The sequence below is a fragment of the Saimiri boliviensis genome, chromosome 5 (assembly GCF_048565385.1).
Source record: "Saimiri boliviensis isolate mSaiBol1 chromosome 5, mSaiBol1.pri, whole genome shotgun sequence".
Taxonomy (NCBI): Eukaryota; Metazoa; Chordata; class Mammalia; order Primates; family Cebidae; genus Saimiri; species Saimiri boliviensis.
The window spans coordinates 116,643,202-116,661,541 of NC_133453.1; positions in this window are offsets into that span (position 1 = coordinate 116,643,202).

Genomic DNA, 18,340 nt, shown 5'->3' on the forward strand with positions numbered 1-18,340 from the left:
CTCCTCTCAGGTGCCTGATTGCAACACAGACCTTGTTTGCTGCGTTTTAGTGAGAGCCGGCTGGGGGCCAAAGAGTTTCCCTGCCTTGCCCTGAGTCTTTCCTCCTTGCCTTCCCTCTGAGTGAGGAAGGGTCACAGGTATGATATTCACCTTGTGACTGAAGAAAAGGCCTGTCAGTCAGCAGCCCCATCCGGCATACCCAACATCTAAGGGGGAACGCAGGGATGGTCTGGGTCTGCTTGATGCAATGAATGAAATATGGAGGAACTAGTATCTTTCATAAACGTGTCTGTATACGGGAAACTTCCTCCTAAACGTGTCTATATGTAGGAAACTTCCCCACGTGAGTTTTTTGAAGGCGCTTCTGTATTTAGAGGTGGTACCAGAGAGGTGGAGTGAGGAAGAATGATGAAGATGGGGCCTTTGAAGGTGGCCTTTCTGTAGGGCCTCCCTTTCCAAAGTCAAGTCCTCCCTTGAGGCAGATGGAGGCATCAGGACCCCACAGATTTCCAGGCATCCCCATGGGAGAGAATTCTATCAATGTTTTCTTTCTTTCTTTCTTTCTTTTTTTTTTTTAGATGGAGTTTCGCTCTTGTTACCCAGGCTGGAGTGCAATGGCGCGATCTCGGCTCACCGCAACCTCCGCCTCCTGGGTTCAGGCAATTCTCCTGCCTCAGCCTCCTGAGTAGCTGGGATTACAGGCACGCACCACCATGCCCAGCTAATTTTTTGTATTTTCAGTAGAGACGGGGTTTCACCATGTTGATCAGGATGGTCTCGATCTCTTGACCTCGTGATCCACCCGCCTTGGCCTCCGAAAGTGCTGGGATTGCAGGCGTGAGCCACCGCGCCCGGCTCTCTATCAATGTTTTCTTTGCAGACTTGGATATTGGACTTACCAGCATACTCTGGGACACGCAGTTTCTTGGAGATGGTAAACAAATGCACCCAGAGTTATTGTACAGCACAGACTGCCAGACCATCTCTTCCCAGAGTGGATGTGTGTTCCTTCCTCATCACGGTACCCCTGCTGGGATCAAAGTCCTCAAGAAGCACAGCTAGGCACCAGGAGCCGGTCGGTGAGCACGGAAGGATGACTGTGGAAGTTTGATTGTTTACACAGGGCTTTGCCTAAGCTCTGGGGAAACCCGGGAAACACCCCACCACTTAGGTTGTTAGATTTGATGTTTATAAGGACAGCTGTCTGGGTCAAAGGGTCTAGGGGGAGCAACAAGGAAAACGGATCTCTAGGGAATTCACTGGGAGCAGGACGGCCTCCCCAGGAGGATAGGGTAAGGGACGGACCTTGGACCGCCAGATAGCACTTGCCCGTCATCCTCAGCCTGCAGTCCTGTTTTGTTTTTTCCACTAAGTGTTGGGTGTGGTTTGTTTGTTTGTTTTTTTAAAAAGACACAGTCGGCTGGGCGCAGTGGGTCATGCCTGTAATCCAAGCACTTTGGAGGCCAAGGTGGGCGGATCACCTGACATCAGGAGTTCAATACCAGCCTGACCAACATGGTGAAACCCCGTCTTTAAAAAAAAAAAAAAAAAAAAAAGACACAGTCTTGCCCTGTTAGCCCCTGGGCTCAAGCAAGCCTCCCACCTCAGCCTACCAAAGTGTTGGGATTACAGGCATGAACCACCGCACCCGGCCTCTAAGTGTTTTTAGTTAAAATTAAAAGAAAGTCGAGGACTTTATGCTAAATTCTGGATTTCTGGTGTAGGGGTCAAGGCAAACTTCCTTTTATACCCTCTGAAGGTTTACTGAAAAACCAACTTGCAAAAGGAGGTGTGGCACAGAAATGTATCAGCATGCAAGGGGGTGAATCACAGAATGATCACCCCACCACACAGTGGGGTACAGATGGTTCTGTAGTCTTCTTTCTAGGGGAGAGGGAGATGGAGAAGTATGAATGATTTTAGAGGGATGCTAAGTGATCTTTAGGGGAATTCAATCATCTTGAAGAACATGCAGTGGCCTGGGACACAGTCTATGCAGCCTGTGGAACAGGCAATGGTTTGTGACAAAGACCTGCCCAGGTGTGTGCACAGACTTCAGTCTTCCTGCCATGGGAGTTCAGTTAATGAAAACTCAGGGAAGGGACCAGGAATCACTGTTTCTTCTTCAGTGGGTCCACACTTTAGGCAGATTAGGAAATTGCAGAGACTGACTTTACTCTGTTCTTTGGAAGAGTGAGGATGGAGCCCGGAAGGTCAGGAAGACCTTTAGAGGCTTTTTCTTCAGTTCACCAAGCCAAAGCGCCCTATTTTGGAGTATCATTTTCTGAGTCCCAACCCTGCCTTCTCTTGAAAATGAGACAGTCTGGAACCCTGAGGGTCATTTGGCCACATGGGAATAATGGCCACAGCTCCATAGGGTGGCCCTAGGAACAGGCCGTGCTCTGTGGACCTCACCAGACTTACCCTTGGCTCTGTCCGTCCTCCATGTCCCCTGCTGGCCTTTGTAAGAGCTGAGCTTGTAAGACCAGCTCTGTTGCTGTGCGGGTGAGATAACTCAGCCATGCTTGCAGCATCTGCGTCTCACTATCCCACTACCATCTGCCTGCCCCACCTCGCCACCCACTGCAGCCTCCTGGCGGACTCTACCTCGTGACTGCTCTGCAGCAGCCCTCACCCCTCATGGCAGATCGTCTCTCCACTTCTGGGCTCAGATGCCTCAGGGAGAATCTTCAAAGCCCAGTAGAGCCAGGCTGCTCACTTTATTGATAACCCAGCAGTTTGAGGGCTGGTTCCTCCAGAGCTAGGGGCCCAACACTGTCCCCAAAAGCTGTGACCAAGGGCTGCGGGCAGTGTCATGTGGCATTAAGCATGGCCTCCTGGGCCACAAGGACCATGGAGGGTGGCTGTCCACCCAACAGAGAGCCCTTCCTTGGAGACAGCCGGCCCTGGTCCCAGGCCCCCTCCTCTGAAGCACGTGGCGGATACACGGGCATACAGCCTTGCTCTGTGACTGCAAACTTCTGAGCCGACACTTCCTTTCAGCTGGTCTCACCTACACTGATAGCAAGGGGACTCTTCTCTCTTCCATCTTTGTGCCGGAAGATATTGTATCTCTGATCCTCATGAACCAATTTTAATGACGCATTTAAAGAATTCTAAGTGCAACACTCTCCATCTCCTAAGTACTTTGGGAATATATACTTGATTCTCAAACTTTTTTTCCAGCAGGAGACCCGCCTCCACTCCATCTTTTTGTTTGGCTGGACCCGGGTTCGAGCCCATTAACTGTTCTCAGATCATGGCATATTGACAGAATCCTCATATTCAAGGTCTTTCTAGGGTTGGTTTTTCACCTTCTTCCTTAAATTCTATTTCATTCCCCACAATGGCACACCCTCTAAGGCAGGTGTCCCCAAACTTTTTACACAGGGGGCCAGTTCACTGTCCCTCAGACGGTTGGAGGGCTGCCACATGCTGTGCTCCTCTCACTGACCACCAATGAAAGAGGTACCCCTTCCTGAAGTGCGGCAGGGGTGGGGGGGGATAAATGGCCTCAGGGGGCCGCATGCAGCCTGCAGGCTGTAGTTTGGGGACGCCTGCTCTAAGGTGTTTGACATATATCTGTAACCAAATGTGTATCCTTGTGTGAGCGAGTGTGGATTTTGTTTCCTTGCATTGTGCTTAAATCCTGTTCTGTTTCCGACTCTTCTTACTCAACAGTATGACTGAAGACCATCTCTGCTGATGTACATGTATGTTGAAGTCAGTGCTCTGCAAATGAGAGGTTAGGCCCCACCGGTGGCTAGTGAAACCAATGTGGTGGGGACATAACTGGCATTTATTAAAAATGAATAGAAAGGCCGGATGCAGTGGCTCATGCCTGTGATCCTAGCACTTTGGGAGGCCGAGGCGGGTGGATCATGAGGTCAGGAGTTTAAAACCAGCTTGGCCAAGATGGTGAAACCTCGTCTCTACTAAAAATACAAAAAATTAGCCTGGCATGGTGGCATGCGCCTGGAATCCCAGCTACTTGGGAGGCTGAGGCAGAGAATTGCTTAAACCCAGTAGGCGGACATTGCAGTAAGACAAGATCACACCACTGCACTCCAGCCTGGTCCACAGAGCAAGAATTCATCTCAAAAAGAAAAGAAAAGTCAGACTGCCTCAGACATAATTAAATATATTTTTATGAATTGTTTCAAAGATGAACAGATAGATAGATAGATAGGTAGATAGATCCCATTTTACAATGCAAAAAGTATTTCTATGTTGTGGCTCGTGATAAAAATAGTTTGTAAGCTCTTCATCTAGTTCATTGCCTCTCACTGCTGTGATTACCCTGCTATTCATCCACAGCATTTTATTTGTTCATTTTAGTGATGGACAACTAGGTCACTTCAGAGTCCCCCACCAACTAGCCACACTGATGAATATCTTTGTCCAAGTTCTGTCATGTAGAGAATTATCTTTACGCTATGGAAGCCTCTAAATACAGCACCAGACAGGCTGATACAGAGGTCACAAAATAGAAAGGCTCTTAGGGCAAATTAGGATGCCTGAATCACACGGCACGTTAGATCAATTGGAAACACGTAGCAGGAAGGCAGGGGAAGAGACAGCGTGTGCTAACGTGCCTGAGATAGGGTGCAAGTGGGCCGGAAGGTGTGCATGACCTGCGTCCCGGGCGCGTAATGCGCAAATGTCTTCTCTGCCCGCCCCCCTCGCCCAATGCCGGCGTCAGCCTTCCCCACTAAAGGTGAATGAGTGGGCCTAGAGTTGAGGTCTGAGCAAGGGTGCCCAGCAGACAGATGGTGCCTCAGGGCAAACACACACACATTTGCTCTATTTGACAGTCAAAGGATAGTAGGCCTGGCCACAGCTGTTTCATCGTGAAGGGCCCAGAACACAGCACTATGGCATACATGTTATTTTGAATTGAAGGCATGTGAGAATGGTTTTGCTTCTGTTTGTCCGGAACCCCTTATCAGCCTAAAAACAGACTGGTGGGTGTCGAAGGTTTCCGAAAGAATCTCACTCTGAATAAAGGTTGTCTTATTATGCAGATAAAGTATCCCAGGTAATCTCTTGGAGCTGCCCTCAGAAAAATAGATAAAATGTCTTCCAGGGTATGGTGACTACTTTTAGTATTTTCTCTTCTCTGGTAATTGGTATTTCCTGTGTATTTGATGACGTTCTAAGGAGAGGGTCTTCAGAAATTGCATTTCTTTTGGAAGAAGATTTTTCTAGTCACATAAGGGAACTTCCAGACAGAGCTCCTCCCTGCGCTTTGTAGGGGGTTTGGTGAAGGGAGAAAAAGAAGTTAGCAAATCCTTTGTTCTTGGCTGGGCGCGGTGGCTCATGCCTGTAATCTCAGCACTTTGGGAGGCTGAGGAGGGTGGATCACGAGGTCAGGACATCAAGACCCTCCTGGCCAACATGGTGAGACCCAGTCTCTACCAAATATACAAGAAAATTAGCTGGGCGTGGTGGCGCACGCCTGTAGTCCCAGCTACTCGGGAGGCTGAGGCAGGAGAGTTGCTTGAACCCAGGAGGCAGAGATGGCAGGGAGCTGAGATTGCATCACTGCACTACAGCCTGGGCGACAGTGCAAGACTCTGTCTCAAAAACAAAAACAAAAACAAACAAACAAACAAACAAAAACCCGAGAAAATCCTTGGTTCTGAGAGAGCTTCTGAGGCTTTCTAATGTCCTTTAATTCAAAAGTGCTCAGCATGCCAAAACACTGTGTTTTGGGAGTACTGTTCTTTCAGCCTCAACACTGACAACAGATGATATCTTTCTTCTACTTTCCTGTACTAATGTTCTGCTTTCTGATGCTTTCTCCCACTAGATTGGTGGTTCCCTTCTTTGGCTACTCAGTGGAATCCCATGGGGAGCTGGGGAGCTTTTAAAAATATGGTTGCCTGCCCAGTGCTTTTAGAGGCTGAGACGGGAGGATAACTTGAAGACAGGACTTCAAGACTTGCTTTGGCAATGTAACGAGACTCTCTGTCTGTCTCTCTCCCAAGCTATATATATGTATTTCAGACACAGTGGCACATGCCTGTAGTTCCAGTTACTTGGAAGGCTGAGTTGGGAAGATCACTTAAGCTCAGGAATTCAAGGTCACAGTGAGCTATGGTCATGTCATTGCACTCCAGCCTGGGTGAAAGAGCACAACCCTATCTCTCTTTAAAAAAAAAAAAGGCGGAGGAGGGGGAGGGTGATGCTTGGACCCATGGCCCCTTTTGCAGAGGATCAGACTGAATAGTTTGGGCTGGCTGGTTCAAAACCACTGTCTTAGACTCTTCAGTTGTGGCTGGGGCACAATCAACCCAGGTGCCCTTCACCACATTTTCCAACTTTTCTTCCTTCATTGACCTAGAACTCAATTAGTGAGAAACCAATTAACATTTAGTTGTAAATGGATGATTTACTTCCCTCCAAGAAGTGGAAGAAAGTACTTTTAATGTGAAGATACTGGTTAACAGTAACAGGTCTCTAATTCTTAGACTATTTGGCAGTATAGAAATGTAAAGTGAACCTCTAGGGAATTTACTCGGAGGGTATAGGGAAACTCTTCAGGCCAGACTCTAAGCTAGGGTTGCCAACTCTAACTGCACCTTAGAATCACCTGGGAGCTTTTTAATTTTTATTTTTATGTTTTTTTAGGGGACAGAGTCTCCCTTTGTCATCGAGGCTGGAGTGCAGTGGCATGTTCATTGTAACCTTGAACTTTTGGGTTCAAGGTATCCTCCCGCCTCACTCTCCCAGGTGGCTGGGATTACAGGTGTGCACCACCACACCTGGCTAACTTTTAAAACCTTTTTTTTTGTGTGTATAGAGAGGGGAGGGAGGTCTTGCTGTATTGCCAAGGCTAGTCATGAATTCTTGGCCTCAAATGATCCTCTCACCTCAAGCCTCCCGAAGGGCTGAGATTACAGGCATGATCCACCACGCCTGACCCACTTGGGAGCTTTAGAAAACACCCCCAAACCCCTACCCCAGACCAAAGAACTCAGAATTTTGGTGCGGTTGGACAAGGGCCTTTTTTTTTTTTTTTTTTTTTTTTTTTTTAACTTCCCTAGGTGATTGTAACGTGCAGTCGAGGTTGCAAACCTCTGCCCTCATGGCTTTCTGCTTTCCTGCTTCTTGCTCTACTCTTTTCACCTGTTCTGGGTTCTCAGGAGATGTTTTGATCTTGGAGTTTTATTTGCTTACAATTGCCCCAGAGCAATATGATCTCAGAAGTGGAGGGTTGGGCTGGCTCTTCCTGTAAGTAAATATGGAAAGTTAAAGACTGCCTTTCTCTCTCTCTCTCTCTCTCTCTCTCTGTGTGTGTGTGTGCGCACACATGCACACTGGAGACCTATTTATCTGTGTAGCTGCCTCAGTTTACACACATACCTTGAGAGAGAAGCTATTCTTGCCTATCTACCTGCCACTTTCTTGGTAATTTCACATGTGTCCAACACAAGTGAGAACCAAGGAAAGAGCCCTCCAGGGGTTCCTCTACCATCAAACAGGGTCCCTGAAACCGTTACAGGTTGGAGCACTCCTAATTCAAAAGTTCAAAACCTGAAATGCTCCAAAACCTAAAACTTTTAAATTTTATTTTATTCAATTTTATTTTCTTAGAGACACGGTCTCACTCTCTTGCCCAGGCTGGAGTGCAGTGGTGCAATTATAGCTCACTGCAGCCTCGATCTCCTGGGCTCCAATATCCTCCCACCTCAGCCTCCCGAGTAGCTGGGACTATAGGCATGCACCACCACACTTCACTCAAAACCCAAAACTTTTGAGTGCGAACTCGATATCACAAATGGAAAATTTTACCTCATGTGATAGATCGCAGCTAAAATGCAGACGTACAACATACAGTTTATTTGGAGTCCCCAAGGAAAAAAAGACAATCCCAGTTCCCTTCAGCTGCCATGTATCTTTTCTGCCCATACAAGCACATCCATGAAGGGTAACGTGTGTGCAGGTTGGATGTGCCAATGGCAGGTTCCCCACACTGCATTACATGGAGCCAAGACCTCAAAATGTGTGCATTATTCATTGTTTTCTTGTTTTTTTTTTTTTTTTAAATTCTTTTCTCTATAATGTAGAGATATTCTTGAAAATGTCAAAAAGGCCTGCAGATACCTTTATGGGTGAGAGCAAAAGAAAAAGAGGAAATATTTGCATGTATAGCACAGAAAGTCTAGCTGTTGAAAAAGCTGGACAGCAGTGCAAGTGTGCCCCATCTTACAGAAGAGTGTAGTGTTCGAATGGCCACTGTATATTACCTGGAGAAGCACAGGGATAAACTGCTGATGCTCTACACTGAGAGCGATGAACAGAAGAAGTTAACAAAACATAGAAAAACACTATTTAAAGCTAAAAGTGAAGATCCCAACTGTGTACTCAAAGAGTGGATCTATCAGCATCGCCATGATCACATGTCCCTTAATGGTATGCTGATCACGAAACAAGCAAAGATCTGTCACAATGAACTAAGAGTTAAAGGGAACTGTAAATACAACAGATTGTTTGCAGAAATGTAAGAAAAGATGTAACATTACCTTTTTTTTTTTTTTTTTTTTTTTTTAAAAAGACGAGGTTTCACCACGTTGGTCAGGCTGGTCTTGAACTCCCAACCTCAGGTGATTCGCCCGCCTTGGCCTCCAAAGTGCTTGTATTACAGGCATGAGCCACCATGCCCAACCGTAACATTACATTTTTAAAGATTTCTGGTGACTAAACATCTGCTGATCACAAAGCAGTGGAGGAATTCATTGATGAGTTTGCCAAAGGCATTGCTGATGAAAATCTGATGCCAGAAAAAGTCTATAATGCTGATGAAGCATCACTGTTTTAGCATTATTGCCCCAATAAGACACTGACCACAGCGAATGAGACAGACCTCACAGGAATTAAGGATGCCACAGACTGAATAACTGCTGGGATGTGCTGATGCAGCAGGCATGCTAAGCATAGACTTGCCCTGATAGGAAAAAGCTTGCATCCTTTGCTGTTTTCAAGGAAAGTCTTTCTTACTAGTTTATTATGATGATAACAAAAAGGCATGAGTCACTAGGGACATCTTCTCTGATTGTTTTCACAAACATTTTGTACCAGTGGCTCACGCTCACTGCTAGGAAGCTGAACTGGATGTTGACTCCAAGATTTTGTTGCTTCTTGACAACTGTTCTGCTCATCCTCTGGCTGAAATTCTCATTAAAAATGATGTCTATTCCATGTACTTTCCACAAACATGACTTTATTAATTCAGCCATGTGACCAGGGTATCCTTAAATCAATGAAGAGTAAATATAAAAACACTTTCTTGAATAGCACACTAGCAGCAGTGAACAGAAGTGTGGGTGCCGAAGGTTTCCAAAAGAAGTTTAGCAAGAAGGATGCCATATATGCTGTTGTAAATGCTTAAATCACAGTGACTAAAGACAGTTATGCATGCCTGGCACAACCTTTGGCCTGCAACTACGTTCAGTGATGACAGTGAACAAGGTGGTGATTTTGAGGGATTCCACATGTCAAGTGAGAAAGAAAACAATGTCTGACCTCCTTACACATCAAAAAAAAAAAAAAAAAGAACTTCAGAATCTGTCTCAGTGGAGAAGTGGATATTGAAGATGTTTTTAACATCAATAAGGAGGGTCTAGCTGTTCATTCATTTACTGATGGTGAAAAAGCCAAGCTGGTTCTGAATCAAGTTGATCGTAATAATAGAGATGACTGTTGTTAATGTAACACTGCAGAAAAAGTGCCTATAGATCATGTGGTGAAAATGTGTGACGGGCTTATTGAAGGGCCAGAGCAGTATAACAGAACAAGAAATCATGTCAGTTTACAAAATCCAACAAAGACTTTAAAACAAAGTCAGCTGTGAAATAAGACAGATGACTGAAGGAAACATTCTAAAAGCCGTGCAGCAGCAATACCTCCTCAACTCTACAAGATCTGCTTCCTGGGCCCTCAACTGCTTCTGATGTTTCTTCTCACCTACAAAGTAAAATACAGCACACAGTAACTTTTTAATCAAAACACAACATCAGCTGGACCCTGGTGGCTCATACCTTTAACCCCAGAGTTTTGGAGGTTGATTGAGGTGGAGGATGGCAAGCCCAGGAGTTGGAGACCAGCTTTGGCAACATAGCAAAAACCATCTCTACAAAAAATTTAAAAAGTAGCTGGGCACGGTGGTGTGTGCCTGTAGTCCCAGCTACATGAGAAGCAGAGGCAGAGGCAGGCGGATCACCCGAGCCTGGGGAGTTTAAGGCTGCAGTGAGCCACGATCATGCCACTGCACTCCAGCCTGAGGGACGGAATGAGACCCTGTCTCAGAAACAAACAAACAAACAAAACACAAAAGCCAAAAAACAAACCCCACTAATAATGATCTCAGAAACAAACAAATGAAACACAAAAAACCGAAAAACAAGCCCTACTAAAAATGACAACAAAACCTACGGTTGTTTGTTGCTGCTATTTTCCAGCTGATCCAGGCGTTCCAGTGGTGCTGCTGTTATTTTTTCACTCTATTAAGGATATGTAAGATTTTTTACTCTTAACTACTTACATGTGAATAATGGTAAGAAAATGATTGCCTATTGGTAGCATATAAATTCAGAGTCAGGAGCGAACAACCATAGCTTGTCCACACATGTGGCTGAGATCGTGCCACCTTTGCTTTCTGATAGTTCACTGTACACAAACTTTGTTCCATGCACAAAATTACTAGAAAAATTGTATAAAATTACCTTTAGACTATGTGTACAGCTGTAAATAACACATAGAGAAGTTTAATGTTTAGCCTTGGGCCCCATATCCAAGATATCTCATTATGTATAAGCAAATATTCCAAAATCTTTTAAAATAGCTGAAATCTGAGACACTTCTTGTCCCAAGTATTTTAGACAAATGATACTCAACCTGTACTGAATTCACATAGCATACTTGGTTTCACTGCTGAATTCACCAAATAGTTAAGCACTAGTATGAATCCTACTAAAATTATTCTGAAAAACAGAAGAGGAGGTGATACTTCCAGACTCATTCTACAAGGCCAGGATTACCCTGATCCCAAAACCAGACAAAGACATATCATAAAATGAAAAACGACAGGCCAGTATATCTGATTAATATTGACCAAAAAATCTTCAACAAAATACTATCAAACTGAATTCAACAATATGTTAAAAAAAATCATTCATCATAACCAGGTGGGATTTATCCCAGGGAGGTAAGGCTGATTCAACATATGCAGATCAATCAATACAATTGAGGGATAAGAAAACATATAATCATTTTAATTAATGCTAAAGATGCATTTGGTAAAGTTCAATATCCCTTCATGATAAAAACCCTCAAAAAACTGGGTGTAGAAGGAGCATATCTCAACATAATAAAAGCTATATATGACAGACCCACAGTTAGTATCATACTCAATGGGGAAAAACTGAAAGCCTTTCATCTAAGATCTGAAACACAGCAACGGTGCCCACTGTCACCACTGTTATTCGAGGTAGTACTGGAAATTTTGGCTAGACCAATCAGATGAGAGAGAAATGAAGAACATCCAAATTGGAGAGGAAGAAGTCAAATTTATCCATGTTTGCAGATGATGTAATTTTACATTTGGAAAAACCTAAAGACCCACCCCCCCAAAAAAACCCAAAAAACTGTTAGAACTGATAAATAAATTCAGTAAAGTTGCAGCAAACAGTCAACATACAAAATAAAAAAAAATTATAAATATCAATATTGAACAATCTGAAAAAAAAATCAAGAAAGTAATCCCATTTATAATCTACAAATAAAATAAAATACTTAGGAATTAACCAAGAAGTGAAAGATCTCTGCAATGAAAATTACAAAACATTGATGGAAGAAACTGAAGAGGACACACAAAAATGGATATTCATGGATTAGAAGAATTGATATCATTAAAATATACTACCCAAAACAATCTACAGATTTAATGCAATCCCTACCAAAATGCCAATGACATTCTTCACAGAAATAGAAAAAAAAACCCCTAAAATTAATACAGAACCACAAAAGACCCAAATAGCCAGAACTATCCTAAGAAAAAAACAAAACAAAACAAAACAAAACAAAACAACAACAACAACAACAAAAAAACTGGAGGAATCACATTGCCTGACTTATACTACAGAATTAAAGTAATCAAAATGGCTAGGTATTGGCATAAGACCAGACACATAGACTAATGAAACAAAATAGCACAAAAATAAATTCATACATCTACAGTAAACTCATTTTGACAAAGTTTCCAAGAACATACATTGGGTTTTAAAGACCGTTTCTTCAAATGGTGCTGGGGAAAAACTGGATATCCATAGGCAGAAGAATGAAACTAGAACCCTATCTCTCTTCATATACAAAAATCAAATCAAAATGGATTAAAGTCTTACATCTAAGGTCCCAAACTATGAAACTAACTAAAAGTAACATTGGTGAAACTCTTCAGGACATTGGAGTGGGAAAAGACTTTTGTTTGCTTTCAGACACAGCAACCAAAGCCAAAACGGACAAATGGGATCACATCAAGTTAAAAAGCTTCTTCACAGCAAAGGAAGCAGTCAACAACTTAAATATTTTAAAAATATTTTAAAACTACCTATCTGACAAGAGGTTAATAACCAGAACATATAAGAAGCTCCGACAACTCTATAGAAAAACAAAATCTAATAATCGATTTAAAATGGGCAAAAGATCTGAATAGCCATTTCTCAAAAGAAGACATATACATGGCAAACAGGTGTGTGAAAAGGTGCTCAGCATCAATGATCATCAGAGAAATGAAATCAAAACTGCACATGCCCATAATCCCAGCACTTCGGAAGGCTGAGGTGGATGGATCACCTGAGGTCAGGAGTTCGAGACCAGCCTGATCAATATGGGGAAACCCCATCTAAAAAAAAAAAAGAAAGAAAAAAGAAAAAAAAAAGAAATTAAAACTGCAATGTAATATCATCTCACCCCAGTTAAATGGCTTTTATCCAAAAGACAGGCAGTAATAAATGCTGGTGAGGATGTGGTGGAAAGGGGACTCTCATTCACTGTTGGGTGGGAACATAAATTAGTATAATCACTATGGAGAACAGTTTGGAGGTTCCTCAAAAAACTAAAAATAGAGCCCTCATATTATCCAGCAATCCCACTCGTAGGTGTATACTCAGAAGAAAGGAAATCAGTATATTGAAGAGGTTTCTGCACTCTCACATTTATTGCAGCTCTGTTCACAATAGCCAAGATTTGGGAACAACCTGAGTGTCTGTAAAAAGAAGTGGTATGTACACACAACAGAGTACTATTCAGCTATGAAAAAGAATGAAATCCTATCATTTGCAACAGCAGGGATTGAACTGGAGGTCATTATGCTAGAAATAAGCTGGGCACAGAAAGACAAACATCACGTGTTCTCACTTATCTGTGGGAGCGAAACATTAAAGCAATTGAACTCGTGGAGATGAACAGTAGAAGACGGTTACCAGAAGCTGAGAAGGGTAGTTTGGGGAGGGTGAGGATGGAGGCGAATGAGGGATGATTAAGGGGAACAAAAAAATAGAAGGAATAAATAAGACCCAGTATTTGCTAGCACAACAGGAAGACAATAGTAAATACAAAATTAATTGTATATTTAAAAATACGTACAAGATATCACTGGATTGTTTGAAACACAAAAGATAAATGCTTGAGGTGATGGACACCCTATATACACTGATGTGATTATTACACATTGCATGCTGTATCGAAACATCCAATGTGACCCATAAATATATACAACAACTATGTACCCACAAAATTAAAATAAAACAAAAACACATAGTATACTGACTGATGTTCTGTGACCTCAAGTGAATTGGAAAAGTTGGGTCACATGTCCTTAAGAAGGCAGGGAGCCCACAGGCATTTAAAATGCTTTCTGTCCATTATGATGGGCTGTTGCTGCCCGAAGGAGTCAGCTGCAAATATTTGGGACAGATTTATGTGCAACCAGTTGAGTAGGTTATTCCTATGTGTGTCTGTGTTAGGGATCATAATATTATTCTGACATTTGTTGAGCAGTTATGTACTAGATGCCGTGCTAGGCACGCTGGAATGTATTGCTTGTTTCATTTATTCCTCACATCACCCTTTTTGGGCAGGTACTTCTTTATCTCCATTTTAGGGAGAGGAAATAGAAGCACAAGGAAGTCAGGAAATTGACCCCGGGATGTATGCGTCTGGGGTTTTCAATTCATGCCTTTATGCAGAATCAGCTCTCTCAGCATGACACCTGCGCTCTAGACTCATCACTTGCAATCTGGGTGCTCCGTGAAGGCTTGGGTTTGCTTAAAGAGTCTCAGAAATCTTCCAAAGGCATTTCTTGGAGGACTTACAGAATGCCCAGCTGCTTGCACGGTGAGCAGAGCGGCAGGAAATGCCTCCCTCTGGGGAAAGTCTAAGTGGGATCTGGAGCCGGCGGGCAATTGTGGATGCAGGGATCTCATGCCCCTGCACAGGCTGGCTGGGCTGGGCAGTGCTGTTAATTCAATGCAGATTGAATGTCCTTTATCTGAAGTGCTTGGGAACAGAAGTGTTTCAGATTTCGGATTTTTTTTTCTTCAGATTTTGGAATATCTGTACATGCAGAATGAGGTCTCTTGGAGATGGGGTCCAAGTCTAAATATGAAATTAATTTTTTTCTTATACATCTTATACACGTTGTCTGAAGGTAATTTTATACAGTGTTTTGAATCATTTTGTACGTAAGACAAAGTTAGTGTACAATTGAACCACCCAGGTCACCGACAGAATTGTCTCAGTCAGGAAGAAACTTGGCTTCCCAAGTCCTGTCCGTGGGTGAAGGGCCCACGAATCCCAACGCATTCCAACATCTCCCTCTGCTGGCCGCTGCCTGACATTACAGACAAAGAATCAATTTATTTCCCTACCCACGCCTGGCACCCCACTGCCTCCAGCATATACACACCTTGGAGACATAAGAGATTTTAGTGCCTCTGTGTCTCTTTCTCCCTTCTTTTGGTAGAACTGCCCTGTTCTCCCGGGGGAGATTGGCCCTCTCCCCCTTGCCCATGTTACCAGTTCCCAATAAAGCCACAATCTCAGAATCCTGCCATTCCTGGCTGTGGCAAGGGGCATGTGGGCTGGGGGTGGTGACAGTAATGGATGGATCTGGGGGGGGGTGCCTAGCCAACCCAAATGGGACAGTTCTGGGGCATTATATGTACACTTGGAAGTCCCTTGTTCCTCTGGGGTCTCCGTAGGTAGGGCAGTCGGTGGCCACTGCCTTCTTCTCTGCCTAAGAAATCCCCTTTCCAGCAGGACAGAGCAAGGCCACTGAACAGAGACACCCAAGGGAGGGAAGGCTGGAGGAGCAGTCACATCCACATCCTGGATCTACGTTCCTAGGTCCAGGCCCAGCAGGCCAACCAGTTTGCTGTGGGACTTGAAACTGAAGTGGAGGAAAAAGCCCCACACATTGAAGCCAGGGGCTCCCTAGAGAGTTGACCACCACCACACTTAGCATGTGGACTTGGCTGTGCACACTGGCCACCTACCCGGGAATATGCTCAGTCAGTTTGCACAGTATGCATTAGCATTCGTTTGTTTTGTTTTGTTTTGTTTTGTTTTGTTTTGTTTTGTTTTGTTTTTGAGACGGAGTTTTGCTCTTGTTACCCAGGCTGGAGTGCAATGGCACGATCTCGGCTCACCGCAACCTCTGCCTCCTGGGTTCAGGCAATTCTCCTGCCTCAGCCTCCTGGGTAGCTGGGATTACAGGCACGTGCCACCATGCCCAGCTAATTTTTTGTATTTTTAGTAGAGACGGGGTTTCACCATGTTGACCAGGATGGTCTCGATCTCTTGACCTCGTGATCCACCCGCCTCGGCCTCCCAAAGTGCTGGGATTACAGGCTTGAGCCACCGCGCCCGGCCCATTAGCATTCATTTCATTTGTTTTTCAGCTATTTCTTGTGTATATCTTTTTGTCTATTTCTACCCCCCAGCCCCCATCACAACGGCCAAGGTCTCTCAGTGTCTCCTGAGCAGGGACAGATGCTTTCGTTTTACCCAGTGGTGCAGGTCCTGGTCCTGTGATTTTAAATTAGAAAGACATCAGGCCAAGCCTCAGTTTACCCAGTGATGGGGGAGCCCTATGGCAGGAGCGCACGTGGACTCTCCCCATCTCCCACATAGCCTCTGGCTGCAGTGACACTGGAACCTATGGAAGCGAGATGTCCCACAGGTCCCTTAGTGGAGTAACAAATGGCAATGCTTAGCAATCATATTGCCAAGCCCCGGGAGTCCCAAATGCAGCAGCAACAATGAAGAGCACAAATGTTAATGCTAATGTTGCTTCTGCATTCTAGGGATGGTGGTAAAATTCCCATTTCTCATACAGGGAATAGGAGGAATTCCTCCCTCCATGGTAGTCAGCCTGGCTTCTGGTCCTGGCTGGGGTTAGGGACTCCTCGGGAATGGGGCTGGAGGAGCAGTGCCATGGGGGAAAGGAGGAAGCTCCCGTCTACTGACTTGTGCTGGTGCTCTGCCCTGGAGGTCCAGGGTCCAGGGCCTGCCGTGTTCCTGTGTCCTCATCCCAGCCCGAGGTCCAGCCTTCCACCCCTGCGGCTGCTTTTGTAGTGGTGATCCAGCTCCCTCAGTCAAGGGTCATTCCTTGACCCCTCCCACTTCCAGCCCTTTGAGAGACTGGAAGGGCTATGGTTTGAATGTTCACCTCAACTCAAAATTCATGTTGAATCTTAATTCCCAATGCAACGATATTAAGAGATGGGACCCTTAGGAGGTGATTTGGCCACTAGGGCTCTGTCCTCATGCGTGGAATTATTGTCCTTAAAAATGGGCTTAAGGGAGAGACTTTGCTCCCCTCATTCCTTCTGCCACGTGAGGACATCTGACAGTGCCATCTATGAAGAATAGGCCCTCACTAGACACCGAACCTGCTGGTGCCCTGATCTTGGACTTCCCAGCCTCAAGAACTGTGAAAAAATAAATTTTACAAAATAAATGGGCTGGGCACGATGGCTCACAGCTGTAATCCCAGCACTTTGGGAGGCCGAGGCGGGCCCATTACGAGGTCATGAGATTGAGATCATCCTGGCCAACATGGTGAAATCCCATCTCTACTAAAAAATATATAAATTAGCTGGGTGTGGTGTTGTACACCTGTAGTCCCAGCTACTTGGGAGGCTGAGGCAGGAGAATCTCTTGAACACGGGAGGTGGAGATTGCAGTGAGCCAAGATTGTGCCACTATAGTCCAGCCTGGAGACAGAGTGAGACTCTGTCCCAAAATAAATAAATAAATAAATAAATAAATAAAAATAAAAAAATTACCTGGTCTCAGGCATTTTGTTCTAGAAGCACAAATGGACTAAGACAGAAGACTGTAGTTCAAAAACAGCTGGCTTGGAGCCAGGAGGTGCATGGCTAAGCTTCAGGACCTCACTCTTGAATGGGTCTCTTCTAAATACATATTAGCTTTCAAACCTAATATGAGATAAATAATTTTACATCTTCTGCTTTAAAGAGACTCCACCAAATTGTATACGCCCACAGAATTTGCATCCTTCTGGCCAGGAGGGGAGCCCTAGGGTGGGCCTGGCCTGACTTAAGGAACTGTGAGGTCTAACATCCAGTCTTGCTTTGTTCTATGGTGTTTCAGCTGGGGGATGCTCATGTGGGTGCAGTCAGGTGACTGGGTCAGCCATGAGCTGACGCTTCTCTCAGGGCTTCTCCATGGAGTCTATCCATGTGGGGAAGCTTGGGCCTCCTCTCAGCATGGCAGCCTCTGGAAAGTCAGCCCTGGGAGGTGAAGGCATCAAGAGTGAGCATTCCAGTGAGCAATGCAGAAATGCATGGTGGTTTTCTAACATCAGTTTTAAGCTTGCCCTTTTCTACATTACACCTTTCTTCAGATCGTTAAGTTTTGTTGCCCACTCAAGACCAGTGCCAGCTTGGAGAATGGAGAGGCCACCCAGACCCACACATGGGGCTGGGCAGAAGGCACCACAGTGACCCAAATCAGTGTAAAGAGGGGTTATCAGGATCAGAAAAGGTGAAATCTTTCCCACAAATCCCAGCAGAAGGCATGGCCCATCTCACTCAAGGAGAGTGGGGATGGACGTGTCATGATTGGCACACACCAGGTGTGAGTCTGGACCTGGCCACCTGCTAGCAGGTGTGGAGGGAAGAATGGCTCCTGGCTTGGCTGCTCTTCGTGTCAGCCACAGGCCCCTGCTGGCAGCTTCCTGTCTTCCAGGCACTTCTTAGGACATGAGGTACAGGAACCCCTACGCTAAGAACGCGCAATGGATGGCACCTGG